Genomic DNA, 13,889 nt, shown 5'->3' on the forward strand with positions numbered 1-13,889 from the left:
CTGAACTCATTCTATGAAGCTAATATCACCCTTATACCCAAACCAGGAAAAGACACATCAAGGAAAGAAAAATTTAGACCAATATCCTTGATGAATATAGATGCAAAGATCCTTAACAAAATATTGGCAAACCATATCCAAAAACATATTAAGAAAATTGTGCACCACGATCAAGTGGGATTCATCCCTGGAATGCAAGGATGGTTCAACATTCGTAAATCAATAAACGTAATCCATCATGTCAATAGACTTAATGATAAGAATCATATGGTTATTTCAATTGACACAGAAAAAGCGTTCGACAAAATATAACACCCCTTCATGTTCAAAACACTAGAAAAAATAGGGATAGTAGGAATATACCTGAACATTGTAAAGGCTATTTATACTAAGCCCATGGCCAACATCATTCTTAATGGAGAAAAACTGAATCCATTCCCTTTAAAAATGGGAACAAGACAGGGATGTCCTCTTTCACCACGTCTATTCAACATTGTCCTCGAAACTCTAGCCAGAGCAATTAGGCAGACTAAAGAAATTAAAGGGATATGAATAGGAAAAGAGAAACTTAAAATGTCACTATTTGCTGATGACATGATTCTATATTTAGAGGATCCAAAAACCTCCTCCAGAAAACTTCTAGACCTCATCAACGAATTCAGCAAAATAGCAGGCTATAAAATCAACACACATAAATCTACAGCATTTTTATATGCAAGTGACGAAACAGTTGAAAGGGAAATGAGGAAAACAACTCCATTTGCAATAGCCTCAAAAAAAAAATAAAATACTTGGGCATCAATCTAACCAAAGAGGTAAAAGATCTCTAAAATGAAAACTACAAAACATTGAAGAAAGAAATTAAGGAAGACCTTAGAAGATGGAAAGATCTCCCATGTTCTTGGATAGGCAGAATTAATATTGTCAAAATGGCCATACTACCAAAAGTGCTATACAGATTCAATGCAATTCCAATTAAAATCCCAATGACGTACCTTACAGAAATAGAGCAAGCAATCATGAAATTCATCTGGAAGAATAAGAAACCCAGAATAGCTAAAGCAATCCTTAGCAGGAAGAATGAAACAGGGGGTATCGCAATACCAGAACTTCAATGACACTACAAAGCAATAGTAACAAAAACAGCATGGTATTGGCACCAAAATAGACAGGCAGATCAATGATACAGAATAGAGGACATGGACACAAACCCAAATAAATACAATTTTCTTATACTAGACAAAGGTGCCAAAAATATGTAATGGAGAAAAGATAGCCTCTTCAACAAATGGTGCTGGGAAAACTGGAAATCCATATGCAACAGAATGAAACTAAACGCATATCTCTCACCCTGCACAAAACTCAACTCACAATGGATCAAGGACCTCGGAATCAGACCAGAGACCCTGCATCTTATAGAAGAAAAAGTAGGTCCAAATGTTCACCTTGTTGGCTTAGGATCAGACTTTCTTAACAGGACTCCCATAGCACAAGAAATAAAAGCAAGAATCAATAACTGGGATGGATTCAAACTAAATAGCTTTCTCTCAGCAAAGGAAACTATCAGCAATGCGAAGAGAGTGCCTACAGAGTGGGAGAATATCTTTGCCAATCATACTTCAGATAGAGCACTAATTCCCAGAATATATAAAGAACTCAAAAAACTACACCAAGAATACAAATAACTCAATCAACAAATGGGCTAAGGATATGAACAGACACTTCACAGAAGAAGATCTACAAGCAATCAACAAACATATGAAAAAATGTTCACCATCTTTAGTAATAAGAGAAATGCAAATCAAAACTACCCTAAGATTCCATCTCACCCCAATTAGAATGGTGATTATCAAGAATAAAAGCAACAATAGGTGTTGGAGAGGATGTGAGGAAAAAGGTACACTCATACATTGCTGGTGGGACTGCAAATTAGTGCAGCCACTCTGGAAAGCAGTGTGGAGATTCCTTAGAAAACTTGGAATGGAACCACCATTTGACCCAGCTATCCCACTCCTTGGCCTATACCCAAAGGACTTAAAATCAGCACACTACAGAGATACAGCCACATCAATGTTCATAGCTGCTCAATTCACAATAGCCAGACTATGGAACCAACCTAGATGCCCATCAATTGATGAATGGATAAAGAAACTGTGGTATATATATACAATGGAATATTACTCAGCTATAAAGAATAATAAAATTATGGCATTTGCAGGCAAATGGATGAAATTAGAGAATATCATGTTAAGTAAGATAAGCCAATCTCAAAAATCCTAAAGACGAATGATCTCACTGATAAGCGGATGATGACACGTAATGGGGGATGGAAGGAGGGCAAGAATGGAGGAAGGAGGGACTGTGTAGAGGGAAAAGAGAAGTGGGAGGGGTGGGGGGGAAGGAAAAAAAAAAGCATATGTAACAACAAATCCTACAACTATATACAACTATAATGCACCTATAAAATATGAAAAACATATCTTCAGTTCTTAAAGACCACTGAAGACTGTGACTACAGTGGAATTGCTTAAAAACCAAGTAGAATCACATCTGTCTGACAGAGACACAGCCTGTCGCAACTTTGCCATTCTGTAATTTGATGTGGCTTCTGCTCCTGATTTTCTCCAATTTTCCCAAATCCTCTAATTATCTATTGCTGCTTCCTCATTATTAGGAAAAGAGGAAATTCTACTAATTAAGTCTGAACAAGGATTCTGGGTTACATCTTTCCCTTTGTCCTTCATGTCATTAGTTCAGTGCTTTTTAGCCTTGAACTGGAACTTGTGGGTTTGCTATTACAGTTACTCGTGTTACATATTATTCTAGAAGAATACACAGAAGTGTAATTAAATAATAATTTAAAATTCACTTGCAGAAATTAACCAATAGTTGATTTCACTTACTGAATCAAGTAATTTTCATGAGATGTATTGGTAAAACTTTAATCGCAATTAAAAATTTTTTTTGTCTCTACACTTTTTTTTTGGTGGGGGGGCGGGGGTACTGCTAGGGATTGAACCCAGGGCCTTGTGCATGTGAGGCAAGCATGCTACCAACTGAGCTATATCCCCAGCCCTTGTCTCTACTCTTTAAGGCTGAAAGGATCCTGTAGATGAATTAGTCCTATGATGTCCCCATAGAAAATCTGTACCCCATAGGGTATAGATGTTCCACTGGATCTTAGTTTTTTCAGTTTCTTCTCATTAATCACAAATTCAAAATATACACTGAGCTACTATTGAGAGTAAGAAATTGTGCTAGATGCTAAAAACACTACCATGAAAAAAAAAAAAAGAAACATTCCAGTGAAAATAGACTAATTTATGTAAGTAATATTGGTGGTGGGAAATAAGTCCAATTATAAAATTAAGCAGGATGCAACAAGAGTCAAGAGTTGCAATTTTATTTGAGATGAGCAAAAAAGACTTCTATGAAAATGTGACTTTAGGCATAGCCCTGGAATCAAATGGAGGCAAAGTTCCTCTGAAATATTTCTCCAAAATATGTAGTAGAAAATATCTAGAGGAAACAGCAAGTCTAAAGAGCTGAGCCAGAGGAGTATCAGAGAAATACAGAGAAGTGGAAGAGTTGGATTGTTGCAAGCAAAGGGGCATGTGTGGTGGAAGGGGTAGATGACACTCTTTTCAAACACACTTCCATGTGACACAGTCAGCCCTCTTGCTTCCTTCTGTACTCTGTACACTGATCTTACTCTGTAAGTAGGCATTTGAGAAAAACTTGGAGTTCCTAATTTTAGTTTGGCAGTCTTAACAGAAGGAAAATTCTGTATTAGTCAGGGGCCTGACAAGAAACTAGGTGGACTCAACAAGGATTATTCAGAGTTTGAGTAAGGGAGTATTTACAGAGTGATCACAGCAGGAAATCACCGCCTGAAGGGTAAGAGAGGAGATGTTGCTACAAGACTCTAGTAGGAGCTGCAGGCATTGAAGGGATGTCTGCTCAACAGGAGCTGTAGTGGCAGATCGTACAGCCCCTGCTAGATGGAGACTGGAGGGAAAGAACAGGGGTTGCAATATCTAACACCTCCCTCTCCTGCCCTCCTCCTGTCTTCAATCAGTGACCCCATTAGTCCAATTCACCTGGAAGTCAGAAGACATGGAGCCCTGGTAACTTACTCTGTAGGGTTCAACATCCTTAAGCAGAAAGAAGAGTAAAATTAAGTAGATCAGGGCCATGCATGGTGGCACACTCCGATAATACTGGCAACTCAAGGGGCCAAAGCAGGAGAATGTAAGTTCCAGGTCAGTCTTAGCAACTTAGTGAGAACCTATCTAAGGGAAAAAAGAAAAGCCTTGGAAGGGCATGGAGATACGCAGCTCAGAGGCAGAGCACCTCTGGGTTCAATCCCCGGGACAATGCACACAAAAATAAGTTGGATCAGGGGGGGAAGCCAAAGGCAAATAGAAACTGGCACACTCTGTATGCTGCATTTCATCTATATTTTACTGGGTTTTTAGTTCAGAAGCAATTATAGCAGCAATAGTTATCAAGAGTCAAATAAGTATGCAAATGTGTTACATGTTGTAAGGAATCAAGAACATATTCTTTCAATCATTAAAAATTCAAATGGTTATGAAGCTCCAAGGCAATTCAGATGTTTTTAATCTACTCCCCCAAAGAGGGGTTTGTGTGCATGTATAGACTATTTATTTATTTTTAATTATACATTTATCTATGTCTAAAATATTGTCTTGAGGGTTTGAGGAAATCCTGTTCAAGTGAGTAGTCTCAGACATTACTTGTTGATCTCTGTTTTGGGCCTTCTTTGCAGAAGGCTGGATGCATGCAACTGTGTCTCACTCTTGTTGTCTAATAAAAAGCATGTATCTGATGACTTTGTGCCAGACAGAGATTTCTGCAAATTTCCCAATAGCCTTCAAGATTGTTGTTTCCTAAGAATCTTCATGGAGCTTAGAGTCACAATTTCACTTTCAAAGTTCTTATTTGGAGGCTATTGAAAATCAGAGATGACATCAATTTATACCTGTCACAATATTTGTTAGAGAGGATTGTGGTTGATAAGAATTTGAAGTGAATTGTATTATTGTACCTTAAGCTGTGATTTTAACCAGACAGCACAGAACTGCCTTGGCAAGGAAGTTTCCCAAAGGTTATCAGTTCTGTTTCTAAGAACATTCTTCCAATATTCTCACATTTTACAAGCCTCTGTGCTTATCCGGACGATTTACCAAAATGTTCCCCACCAAACGGGGTTCTCTTTGTCCATTATTTAATGATTTCACAGGATAAGAAAAGAAGATAGACTGGATTTCCCTTTCCAGAGTTGAAGAACAGCTGAGATAAGAACATTTACCTAACATTCCTGTTCCGCAGAACAGACCCAGTATCGCTGGCACACATTCAAAGTGAGGAACCATCAGGGCACTCACGACTGCAAAACTTTAGGTAACAGGCCTCCCCATTCCAGGATCTGTACATTCAAAGGCAGAGGGGAAATATAGCTAAGGAAGAAAATTGGAATTGAATGACAAACATTTTCAACTGTCTTCAAATATCAAAGATGTCCAGCATTAAAGAATCTATAGAAAATCAAATCAGAAAGGACTTGGTAAGCTAATGGTCGTGACTACCCCCAAAAGAGAATTTAGGAGTAGGAAGGAAACAAAGAATGCTACTAATCACCCTGTCGCCATTTCTCTAAGGAGGATGCTGATGCTAGTAAAGAATGAGCACCTGGTTTGTGTACTTTTAAGCTAAATGATATTAAAGCAATCTTAGGCCACCTCCCTAGAAGCAGAGACTGAGATAGGGATTCCGATGCATGGAATTTCCTGAGGGAGCAGTCTCAGTAAACTCTATCTCAATGAAGGATGCAGGGAAAATGAAAGAGCCCAGCAAGGATGTACCAAGGGGTAAGTCTAATCTTGACCAGATCCATGAGAGTCTTGGGACATAAAGAACACTGCAGAGGTGACCACAGCTCAAAGAAGAGGGACTTTGTACACATAGGACATTGGATATCCCCCACTTGGTAGTAGGTGGACAGGCAGAACTTCCCATGTGAGGCAGCTCTAGAGGCAGCTATAAACCACTCACAGCTGACTCAAATTGAGGGGTGGTGCCCCAACCCAGTAAGAGGATTCTTGAGAAAGCACCTATAGTATCTTCATGGAATCCATATTTGAACTTAGGTCTCCAGACGCCTACAGGCTTTCTGTACAGTATGTCATATTATCACAGAATACCTCCCCTGACCACACACACACACAAATCACATCTGAACTCAACCTCGTATACCTTCTTCCCTCTCATTCAATAGGAAACAAGGTAAAACAAGTTGAACCAAATGTTCTTCCTGCTCCCTGTCAAATTTGTTTCTTCAGCTGCTCAGATTTGTGAAAAGTATTGCTCCGTGTCCCTGAAAGCATTAGGGCACTGCTTTGGCATGCTGCACTATTTTGTGTCCTTGAATTAGTATGGATTTGGGGATTGTGTCAATAGTGATAAATCTAAAATTCACTTTCTCAGCCTGGGTACCCAATCTACTACTTCTGCCTTAACAGAAGATATTGAACATAGCATTTAGACAAAACAAGTTCACTTAAAAACAACACACTGAAAATGTAAAGATAATGGAAAAGAGAGCTAGACCACAGGGGGAGATTCAAGTAATCACATGCCTTAAATAATAAAAGTCTGTGAATTCATGCTGGCGACCTAAGTAGGTCACCTAATCGGTTGTTTACTGTGCTCTTGGATGTGAAGCATGATAAAGTAAGCAGGGAAGAAACAGTATGAGCTCCATCTCCATAACAACAGAGAAGAGAACAATTACAAGAGACCCTGGCCAGCCACCTCCACAAAAGCAGTTTTAACCTCAGAGCAATGAGGAGTGACATAGCAAACTACCCGCTGATGTCTGAACACAGGGCACAGAGCCAGGTGAAAACTTTCCTTTTCTAGAGGACTGAAGACTTTGATCCAGGGACAGATTTGCTGAACCAGCTGAAGCTTTGAAAGGACCAAGCTAACTAGTGTAAGAAAAATGAAAGACAATGGAATGAGAGTTTTAAAAGTGATTTAATTTCAAAACATGATATATTAAGGATGGGACTGAGGTAGGACAGATGGAATACAGATAGGTAGAAAGAAGACACACAGGACAAAATGAGAGTGGCCATGATTTAATGTCCACTTAAACATGGATTAAAAGTTCAGATTTAAAAGTCACTTTTACATATCTTGACAACAAGCAGCACTATCAAACAATTGTTAGACCTTATTCACACACACACCAACCACCAACGTAGTACTGTTTTCACAAAGGGGAAGAAGATGACCTCTGTTCCAATAATGCTCAACATGTAGTAAATTATTGTTCCCCAACCCCTCCTCCTGGTTATAGTTAACATGCCCAGTTACCAACAAAAAGGAGAACTAAAAATGTCCTCTGAGATCATGTCCCTGTATTGTTGATCTTACATGTATCCACAGGCCTAACTAAGAGGGAGCTAGCACATTCCTCTTCAACATCTGTACTCTACCCTGACTCTCCTAGTGTGTGCTTCTTTCTTTCAGTGAACTCAATCTGTGCCTCACTTTGACCCATTCTCAAATTCCTTTTTGCAACCACATCAAGGACTTTCATAGCCTAAGCTGAGATCCACTTCCCTTTTGGGGAACTTTATTAGGATCCTCATTCCAGTGACAAGACAACACCACATACTAATCGTTGTGGTTTGGATATGAGGTATGCCCCCAAAAGCTCTAAGTTAATGCAAAAATATTCAGAGGTGAAAGATTAGATTATGAGAACTGTAACCTCATAGGTCTATCCTGGATCGAATGAACTAACTGGGTGGTAAGTGTAGGCAGGTAGAACGTGGCTGATCACTGGAGTCATGCCCTGGGAGGAATCATCTTCCCTGTGGCCCCTCCTCCTGCTTCTCTCTCTCTCCTGGCCTGGAGAATGGAGTGGTGCTCCTTCATTGGGTCCTTCTACCACAATGTGCTGTCTCATCTTTAGCCCAGAGGAATGGGTGGCTGACCGTGGACTAAATCTCTGGAACCATGAACCCAAATAAAGCTTCTCTCCTCTCAATTGCTCTTGTAAGGTATTTTGGTCACAGCAAAACACTAGCAGACGTTAAAAGATTGGTGTATTGTTAAGACTTAACAGTTTTATCAAGAGTGCATCTTATCTTAGACACAGTATTGTAAATGATAATTTGATATTGAGGTCTAAATACCATTTTGAAACAGGCTATTGTTCCTTTCTTTATCTTTGTAAAGTATAAAAAATTTAAACCAAATTAAACTTTTTACAGCATTTTATCAAGTCATGACTAGTTTCACTAAGTATTTTCAACAGTTCTCTTTAACAAACGTTTCAAAGCAATCTAAATAATTTTCCTGCTTTTTTTTTTTTATGCACAGGGGAACTTACTTGGGAGATTGTTTACAGGAATTTTTGTTAGTAGATTAGAAATTTTATCTTTCAGCATAAAATCATTCATTGCTTTCAACTAATTTATATTTTAGAAACTATGACCTTGAGACATTTGTACTTGACTTTTTATTTTACAATACTAGACATTTTCTAGAGGGCTTAATAATTCTATGAGGAATTTTAAGTCTGGATTTTTTTTTTTTTTTACCAATAAAGAATACATTTGAAGGATTACTAATAGCAAATTTAATGTATCATAATTATATCTCAGTCTCTAATAAATTCTTAACAACAGAACTTAAACTTCTGACAGTTCATTTCTTTCTTTCCCTCCAATCCCAATCCTTTATTCCCTGAATTTCTTTAGGCAGGAAAGTTCATTTGTATTGAGTATTAGGAACTAGATATCTCTGACTGCAACCAAACTCTATAGACTGTTTATATATCAGTTTGCAAATGAGTAGAAAAATATCATTTGAGAAAATTTTGCAGGTTTTGTTGGACATAGCCAATGAAGATTGGATTCTTGTCTTTGCAAATAAAAATTTATGCCAGAAAGCTCTAATGAAAACTGTGCCAATCAACAAATTTATATGTAAATTAATTCTAAACACTAAATGAATTCATTCCCAACATCTGGAACATTATTTATTTCCTTTTATTCTTTGCAATATAAATAATTAAATTAAATTATAATTTAGGTCAGCCTGTTGTAAAGAAATTTGATTGAATGTAACCAGTCTTTAAATATAATATTTTTACTACATATTGCTGTTAACAAAATATTACTGTATAATAAAGTGGAATGGAAAAGTTGCTATCAGTAAAGTCTTGATATTTCTAGAACATGAAGCTGATTCTACTTCCTTGCATTGTAAATCCTTAGTGAATTCCTGTAATTTTGCCAAAAAATATGAAAACTTCTTGTCACAATATACAAGCATTCAAATCATCATCTCACTCCACATTTTTCCAGCCTTATCTGCCACTACTGCTGGCTCGACTAGACCTAAAGGATGGACTATTGGGAACCCGGACTATGCCACGTGTTCATGTCTCTCTGCCTTTGTCTAAGTAACTCCCTTTGACTGGGATGCCCTCTCCGCCTTCCTTTTCCTCCAGCCTAACTTGCACTCTTTCTTCATGTCACAGTTCAATCATTTTTCCTTCTGGGTAATCTTTGCCAATGCTTCCCATTCCATAAGCAGAAGCCTCTCCCCTTTGTAAATCAAGTGAGTCGTCACATAATAAATTACAAGTGTGTATTTTCACATTTGCTTCCATTAAACAAAATGTTTATTGATACCAAGTGCAGGCATTGTCCTGTTTGTTATTTCTTCAGCATAGAACACTCTGCTTGACTCATGACCCTGCTTATAAATATTTGTTTTAATGACTTGTACATTGGTAACTAAAGGAATTCATTAAGGTTTTTACCAGTTCTCATCACTTCCATTGCTCTGCCTTGATCCAAACCATCATTGACTCCTGGCTGTTTTCCCTGCACCCATCTACCAGTCTAGTCCCTGCGATGCAGTTAGACTGATTTTCAATACACGCCAAGCTTCTCCTCACTTTCAAAGTAAAACCAAAGCCATTTTAATGTCATCCCTCAGGACCTTGTTGCCTTAAGAATTTCATTTCTTCCAAACACCATGTTAATTCTGTTCATACTTTTTCTTTCCTTGGACACATGCACTTTATTCAGATCTTACAGTTTTCTCTGCCTGACAAACTTTTCACTCACACATTTTCATGTTAACAACTCTCCTTTCTTTTGGGTCTTTGATCCAATATAAATTTATTATAGAACCTTCTCTGATCATTTCATATAAAATAATCCCACCAACGACTACCATACCCCAATTCTCCTCAACCCCTCCCTTATCCTTTATTTTTCTCCCTGGCTCTCATCTCCATCTTATTTATATGTGACAAATTTTTGTATTTGTTCATTGCTCATCTTCCCCACTTGTATATATTTTATACATAGTTATTGAGTGAATTATTTTTAACATTATTTCCATTATTGGACAATAATCTATGGCTAATAAGTAGCTTTGGTTTGCCTTCTGCCATCTCTGTTACTTTCCTCTTCTTTCATTAAAAGGAAAAACTTGGAAAGGGACAAAACTGGAAAATGTAAATTAGGAGGTTATTCTGACTATAGCATGTGGGCTGGGGGCCCTAGGAAATGTTATATAATAGGCAATTGGTCTTCGAGCCTGTTTTTTGTTCCTATAGATATTACCTCCCCACTCATTCTATTTTCCTCTTCCATTTCAAGAGAAGTGTTCTTAGAGAACTCCATACTGACCACTGGCCCCTTTTATATTGGACATCAAGGAAGACTTCTCACTCTGTTTTCACTCTAGAGACTTCTCTCAGAAACATAGTTATCGTGCATAATAAATCCTGACAGGATTTGAGTTTTCCAGAGATTAAAGTCTTAAAATAGAAAACTGAAATTCTGCTGTGGATTATGAAACACCAGCAGGAATGAGCAAGAGCTCACATTTTATGTGTTAGCCTTGTTAACCCTGAAATCACATTCTAGGAGTTCATCTTCCCAAGTGCTAGGTGCTAAGCAAAACAGAAAACTAATTAACCTTCTCCAGAGTGAAGACCTAGTTTTTCTTATGTACCTAGAAGAGTGTCAAGTATACAGTAGGTACTATGTAGACATATATTATTTATTTTTTCTCTTACACTCTATAAATTTTCCCGTATTTTTATTGGTACATTATAATTATGTATAGTGGTGGGATTCATTGCTACATATTTGTACATGTAAATATATTACAATATAATTTAGCCAATACCATTCTCCAGTATGTATTATTTCTTTAATTTAAATTAAAGATTTTTGTGACCCAGTGGAAATGTAATAAACTTTAAAAGAATTTTTTTACATGATTTCTACAATTAATATTTTACTGAGCTGAACAGTTTCCTTGCTACTTTCCTCATGGTTTTCATGTCTTTTCCTGGTTCAGAATTTCTAGCAATTACCTATGTATGTAGACCATTATAAAAGGGCATTTTTTTCAGAAAGCAACGGAGGTGTCTTTACAGAATTTATGAAATTATTTTCATATGAAAACCTCTAGTTCCTCTTGATCCTTACACAGGCAAGTTGAGTTATTTGTCCAAGGTCATAGAGCTGATTAGTAACAAAAGATGGATGATTCATATCCAAGGACTTCAAGGGAGGGCTTGTAGCACTGTATCATCCTCATGCAAGGATGATATGACCGACTATCAGCAGAACTTACATTTTGAGTTGTTTTTCCAGTAACAATGATGAATTTGCTTTGATCCGCCCACAAATTCTTAGTTACATTCATGACCTGCAGAATATGTTATTTTTTATAAGTATTCAGTTCATTATGTAAGATCCAGCACCGACATAAGATGGAGACATAGCTGAGTGTTTTGACCTTCTACAAAGACCTGGCATGCAGGGCAACCATCAACAGAGCACTAGGTAATTTCTTCCAGGAATCACTATCAGACTAGAAGGACATGTATCTACAATCCGGACAGGTACTTGTTTTTTTTCCTTTGGTTTTAATAATTTTGTTTGTTTTTCCTGATATTTTGAAGTGGTTCGATTTATTTTTATGATACAAATGTTTCTAAATGTAAGGCAAGGGTTTTCTTAAAGAAATTAATAAATAATGAAATTGTTTTATAATTATTGTATGATGATTGAGTTTGATCAAATCAAAATTGCATTTATGCAACTGTATATTTTTAAAACAAATATTTTATTTCATTATTTTTGACCCCTAGCCCATGAAAAACTCTAGGAAAATATTAAATGCTAATCAGGGAACAGAGAGAAAAGTTAAATTGGTGTTAAAAGAATCCTGACCAAGTCTCTGAACAAGCCAGAGACATCTTCTTCTAGTCTTTCCTCTACCCTTTCCATTTTTTAATGTGGTACATTGCTGTCAAACTAACGCCCCTAGATTATGAGTGCTATCCACAGGTAATTCAATTTAATTCAAAATTCTTATTAAGCCTTCACTTGGAGATTTCTGTTATATGTCTTTGATTCCCAGTAGTTGCTGTTGGATGTACTCCTCTATAATTTTGGGAGGCCAAACATGTTTTGATTTCGGGCAGTGAACTGTAGGCAAGATATTCTGTTTTTGAGAATAACATTATAATCCAAATTTTCAACTAGATCTTGATGTATTCTCAAAATACAAGAATCAACATAAAATATTTGGAGGGGAGAGTATTAATAGCAATACTTAAACTGCGCATACTCTATCCTACCCCCTTTTCATTAAGAAGTCAGGAGAAGGTGAACATTCTATTATGGAGTCATTTCTTGGTGGTTGGCAAAAGAAAATTTTGAAGTAAGGAAACCAGTTCCTCTCTCTCCATTGGCACTTGATTTACATGTCAATTCATTTATCATACTTTAGAACTTCTTTAGGGCATGATATTGTAGAGGTAACAGTCCTGAACACTGTCAAAAGGTGTTCTGCAATGTGTGTTCAGAGGAGCAGCAGTATCAGAGTCAGCCAGAATTCTGGGTCCAGTAAGATGCAGATCTGGGTCCAGGTGAAGCCACCTGAATCAGTTTCCAAGGCTGGAACCCAGCAACCTGTATTTTTAATAGAATCCTGTTATTCATAGGCTGGCGAATTACTAATTTGCTGGAGGATAATTTATAATGTTCCTTTAGTTCAGTACCTTAGATAGAATAAAAAAGTAAAAGATTCGTATAAAGGAAACCACTCCAGCTATTGACAAAAGCATTAGATAAGCAGTGTTCAGGGTGGGAGAACTAAACATGTCATAATAGCACTAATAGGACCCTTTCTAGGAAGCACTGTCAACAATGCATGTGTCCTGCTATAAAGACCTTGATGAGGAGGAAAAAATTGAAAATGGAAAAGTTAGTGAAGAATAAAAATGCTACTGATCATTTATCACACACATACCAGAGATTACTTCCCCTACACAGATTTGGAAGTTTTGCTTCATGTAGCTTATGAGTCCACACTATCTGTTAATTATTGTATATTTTTAAAAATTTGCTTCCTAAATTTTTAATGGAAAATTCTAGCTGCAAAAATCATTTAATGTTTTAGTTGGGAAAATTCAAGAGATTAGAATAATGTCAATTCTTAGCCTGAATTAAGATAAATATAAATTTTGTGCACCCAAATAAACAAAACAATGCGAGAGGAAAAGGAGAGAAAGAGGATGAGAGTTGAAGCAGATGAGTACGTATGAGTACCTTACATCTATCTGGCAAAGGGCTTCAGAGCAACATTTTCCAAGGATAAAACACCCTAACTGAAATAATTTCCACAATGAAATTACATGAAGGAAAACAGTCCCTGTGCTCACATGGGGTTCAGCGGTACATCTAAGAAAAGGTAACACTTTGCTAGTCCTAACCACCAACTATAATAAAACATTTGGCACTTATTGT

This window comes from Sciurus vulgaris, assembly GCF_902686455.1.
Source record: "Sciurus vulgaris genome assembly, chromosome: 8".
Taxonomy (NCBI): domain Eukaryota; kingdom Metazoa; phylum Chordata; class Mammalia; order Rodentia; family Sciuridae; genus Sciurus; species Sciurus vulgaris.